The 5,521-nt window shown below is 36.8% G+C and overlaps 1 pseudogene; it reads right to left on the reverse strand.

The window, feature by feature from the left end:
* Positions 1 to 353: 353 nt before the first annotated feature.
* On the reverse strand, positions 354 to 2,708 carry LOC142611812 (zinc finger BED domain-containing protein RICESLEEPER 2-like; annotated as a pseudogene).
* Positions 2,709 to 5,521: the final 2,813 nt, after the last annotated feature.

A 5,521-nucleotide genomic window follows, 5' to 3' on the forward strand; every position in this document is an offset into this window, starting at 1 on the left:
ATTACTTACAACAATCAAATACCATAGGTATTTCCAAAAAATAGCTTTTCCAAAGCATTGAATGACTACTCTAAAGTTTATAAGTCTATAACTAATAGAAGAGAAAACCTATGAACTAAGATTTCTTTTCTATAAGCATTAACTGTCGAGTATCGTTACAAGTTAGAAAAGCGACGTGTACAAAAAAGCTTCCAAAATATTCCCAAAAAGCTGCCTTCTTTACAAAATAAATTACCATCCTACAATAGACAGAACAAACAATAAATTAGTACCAAATACAAAACGACTAGCTTGTAAGGAAACCAAGTTTATAACAGTAGCAAGCTAAAGGCAGAATCATACCAAGTCAGCCATTAATCATCAATGCTAATTAAGGGTCGTTTGCCGGAAGTGAAACTCTTGCTTGAGTTGGAATTTGCTGTTGCATTTGCTGTTGGTTGTTCATTTAAAACTAGAAAAGAATAGGAAATAAACACAATAAATTAAATTTGGCTTGAATACACAAGACATTCAATAAGATTAATAGACTAAATTTCAGAATTTAAACATATTACCTAAGTCAAGTAACTCCTCCTCCAATGCCTCTACATCATCCTTTGACCGGCGATGAGAAATTGGAACTGTGGCTTGAAGCCAATTTTGTGAACATACAAGGTTTTGAACCATGAGAGGAGATAGTGAACTTCGAAATGGATCGACAATTCGACCACCAGTGCTGAATGCAGACTCAGATGCAACAGTGGAAGCGGCATAGCCAGCACATCCTTAGCTACTTTAGACAACACTTGGTACCTACTACAATTGTCCCTCCACCACTCCAATATCTCAAAATTCACATCCTTTCTCCCATCACAATTTTCAGCCAAATACTTCTCAAGCTCATTACTACAACCTACAGATTGTTCAACTTCCAAAAATCGTTCATATCGCGAGTGAACCATCACATATGGATCACTACCATCACTTTCCAATTCTGACCTCTCACTCTCACTTTGTTCTTGCAAATTTGGTGAATGAATAGAAGAGTAAAAATTATACAACTTGTACAAAAGATCTTTCACCCTATCAACCATCACTTCAGCAACTAAATTCCCATAAATTTCAGTAAAAGAAAACTTCAAAAACCTCAATTTTTTTCGTGGATCAAGAACCACAGCCACATACAAAAGAGGATTAATTTTCTCCCCTTCCCCCCAATACTTCTCAAATTTAGTTTGCATGTTTGTGGCTGTGTTTTTCAAGAGAGTGTTTTGGGATTTAACTAAATTGAAAATACTCTCCTGAATAACAAAGATCTCATCATAAAAGGCATTTGAAGTAACATACAAAGAACCAGAGAATTTCTTCGTTGCATTATAAAAAAGCCTTAAAAAAGTCACAAATGACCTACAATTTTGGAAATCAGTCATACACGGAGATCCCAAACCACCACTATCTTCCTTGGTCCTAAAGTACGAAGAATAACCATCATCTTCAAAATCCATTCGAAGGAACACTTTCTCAAACTTTTCAACAGTTTCTAACATGATATAGGTCGAGTTCCACCTAGTAGGTACATCTAAACTAAGAAGACTCTTGGACTCCATACCTAACCTCTCCATAAAACTCTTAAAAGTTTGACTTCTATTGGGTGAGGACTTCACATACCTCACAGCTTCACGTACCTTAGCAACAGATACATTAATCTCTTTCAAACCCTCCCCCACAATGAGATTTAGGATATGAGCACAACACCTCATGTGCATGTACTCATTTCCCAAAACTGTCCCATTCCAATCTTTAGTCACCCTTTGCAAAAATTTAATTGTTGTTAAATTTGAGCTAGCATTATCTACTGCCAAGGTAAATATCCCATCAATACCCCACTCACGCAATGACATCTCAATTTTTCTACCTATAGTCTCCCCCTTGTGGTCTTCAACTAGACAAAAGTTTAAAATTCTCTTATGTAATTTCCAAGCATCATCAATGAAGTGACATGTGAGACACATATAATTTAAATTTTGAACAGAAGTCCATGTGTCCGTAGTAAGACACACCCTACAACCCTTCAAAGATTTCCTTAGCTTATCTCTCTCACTATTATAAATGTCAATCACATCTCTAGCCACAGTTTGGCGAGATGGGATATCCTTTAATCGAAGCTTAGGTTGTAAGGTAGTTACATACTTCTTAAACCCATATCCCTCAACATACCTAAAAGGCAATTCATCAATTATAATCATTTCGGCCAATGCCTTTTTGGAAGCCTCAACAGAAAAGGTTGTTGACACAAGGTTGAATCCATCATCTCCATCCTTTTTGGGTTCAAAAGCTAATGTTTTCTGCCCTTTAACTAGATCATCTCTATTAGGGTTCTTAGGACATATTACCACATGAGCTAACAAATTACTAGTACCACAACTCTTACTATCAGCATTATACGATTTTTGGCAAAAATTACAAACAGCCTTAATTTTACTAGAATCACCCTCGCCTATCTTTACTTTTTCAAAATAAGTCCAAGCAAGTGACTTTTTCCTACCACTACAAGTACCACTAACAGGAGCTGTCATACTCACTTGGCATGGTGGAACATGGGGCAACTCAGCAGCTGCAGCTGCTTCAGCTTGGGTAGCAGCAGAATCTTCAACTTGGGTGGGAATAGCACCAACATCTTCTGTAGTAGCTGGTGTTTGGAGAGAGGGTTCATTCGCTAAGGTTTCCATGACCTAAAAAAACAAAGATAAACATAAGCAAACTAGAGTAACAAGTATAATTCATAGATTTAATCGTAATAAACTAATAATAATATATGATAACCACACAAACCAAAATTAGGAACAACCACATTATAACAACCTTCTCATACTCTTCACATTATAACACTCATACTCTTAGGCATTGATACAAGTCTTAAGCTTGTGAGATATATGGTTTTTATTTTATTAAATACTAGGTTAGGTCTGTAACCCAGACAGAATTAAATACTAGGTTTTTCTGAATGAATAATAACCCTCTGTTACTATTAGCATATGAGCCCTAGTGAAATCATGGTTAGATAAACAATTGAGGGTTAATAACCCTCTTATTCTTCTGGGCTTCTTGAGCCTCAATGTCTTTTAACACACCCCCACAACATCTAGTTTTCAATGAGATGCCTCTTTGAACCTATTAATGAGTTCGAGAGCCTGTTTTGTCCTCTAAAGTTAGGGGATAAAATCTCACAATCTTGAAGTTAATTAGTGTATTTTATTACCTATAGTAAGGACAGCTCCTTTTTTAAATAAACCTTGTCTAATTTGGGCAATAGAGAACATACAAAGCTACAAACTAATAGAAAAGCAAAACCAAAAGCATCTGCAAGCCACATTAATGCATAAAAAAATACTCTATCAGTTAGATTAGTTTACAAAAAAAGCAAGCCAAAGTGAAAGTTCCCGTAGTTTTTTTTATAAGTAATGAATCTTTATTAAATGATTATCAAAAAAAATAAAGGCTCTCAAGTCTCAAGCATGATGCAAAGCATTACTGATTTCAATTAATCCAAGTTTTTCAATGTCCATAAAATAAAACAAATGTCTCCAGTAGGCAGTAGTAGTAACTAAAAAAAAAAAAAGGGTTAGAGCCTCCCTCCCTGTAATTAGGATTTAGGACTTTGTATATAGTGGCTCAGTGGGCAAAAGTAAGTCTCAATTGACTGTGGTTGTTTAATGTACTTAGAAAATGTAACTTTGTGGACTCAGGTTATAATTTGTATTGAATGAATGGTAAATTTGTGATTAATTTCAAGAATGCATGAAGTGATAGTTCTTTAGTAAAGTTCTAACTTGATTTTTTAATGGATAAATCTCGTCTGACAATAAACTAGATTTGTTTCGACATTATTATAATTGAAAATCAGCATTATTATTAGTTAAAAGGACTAAAAAAAAATGATAAACATTATCAGTTAGAACTTAAAACCACACTAAGTTTCCAGTTCACAACATTAAACATTTAAACTCCATGTTTTGAACTCAAATAAACCAAATAATAAAATAATGTCTAATGTTAACAATTCATTTAGGAAACCCGAGAATGGAATAATAACCAAACCATATATTGTAATACTCATTGGATTTAAGCGAAGAGCACCATACCTTAAAGCCGTGGGTGTGTGGGTTCAAACTTGAGGGCAGAAAATGATTCTTGGAGTCAACTTTCAATCCTGAATAAATTAAAACAAGATTAAAATTAATTAAAGAAAAGAACAAAGAACAAATGTAAAATAGTTAGGGTTTCTAAGTTTTTTTTAGTTTGGGTTTCATAGTATGAATCTATGGGTTTATTTGATTTTAACACTTGATTTCCATAACAAACCAACAAGACTAACAAAAAAGAAACAGAGAGAGAGCAATTACCTTACTGACTCGGTGAAGAGAGTGTGAGACAGTTTAGACTTTGGACTTAGAGAAACGGTTTAGCCTTTAGAGAGTGTGAGACTATGAGCTAAAGTGTGAGACTATGAGAGTTTGAGAGAGCTTGAGAGAGCCATGTAAAGAACTGAGAGTCTGAGACTGAAGAAGTGAAGACTGAAGAGGCGAGGAAGAGTGAAAAGGAGAGGAGGCGTGAATGGGAAGGCAAAGCCATGACCGTTTGTCTCTGAAGTCTGAAGTGAAAACTGATGAAGAGACTTGTGAGAGGCTGAGAACCGAGAGGCATAAGAGATTAGATATCAGATCTTCCCATTTATCCCTCACCGTTAGATTGGCTTTTCATCTTTGATTTTAACCGTTGATCTAAAATGGGTTGTTGTGCCACTGTGTAATGCTGCCTAATCAATCGTATCAAGCTCAGTTGGTCTCTCATCAAGACCATTGATTTTAAATTTCAATTTCAAATGGACGGTTGATATGGATCTTGGGATGGTGTGTGAGACTGAGTAAAAGTTGCTTTGAGACTCGGGCTGGGCAGTGGGCATTGCTGGGTTGCTGAGTATAGGCTGTCCAGCTTGTCCCTGTCTCCCTGAAGGTGTTGTCAAATCTAAGAAAATATATTTTTTATATAAATAATTCGGTCGGTTCGGATTTTACGGGTGAAATTTTTTGAAATCCGAATCCGGACCGAAATATTCGGTTTTTTTCTTTTGGCAATCCGTGACCGACCATAGGCTGATACGGATCCACCCGTGGAGCTTCGGTTCGGGCAGGTTCGGGCGGGCGGGTCGGTTGCTCCGGGTCAGTGGACACCCCTAAGTAGAAGGGATAGAAAAGGTGCCCCTTGACGACTTCAAGCCCAAGTGGACAACAACAATAGGTGCTCTTGTAAACCCACCAGTCCGTCAAGCCCTAATATCACTCCTAAAAGAGAACCAAGACGTCTTCACCTGGAGCCATGAAGACATACCCAGAATCAACCCTCCGGTCATTGTTCACAAGCTGAACATATCGCCCTCTTTCCCTCCCATCCACCAGAAGAAACGGGTGTTTGCTCAAGAACGGGACCTAGCCATAGTAGAGGAGGTTCGCAAGTTGCAGGAGGTAAGATTTATTCGGGAAGT

The sequence above is a fragment of the Castanea sativa genome, chromosome 10 (genome assembly GCF_040712315.1).
Source record: "Castanea sativa cultivar Marrone di Chiusa Pesio chromosome 10, ASM4071231v1".
NCBI classification, from domain to species: domain Eukaryota; kingdom Viridiplantae; phylum Streptophyta; class Magnoliopsida; order Fagales; family Fagaceae; genus Castanea; species Castanea sativa.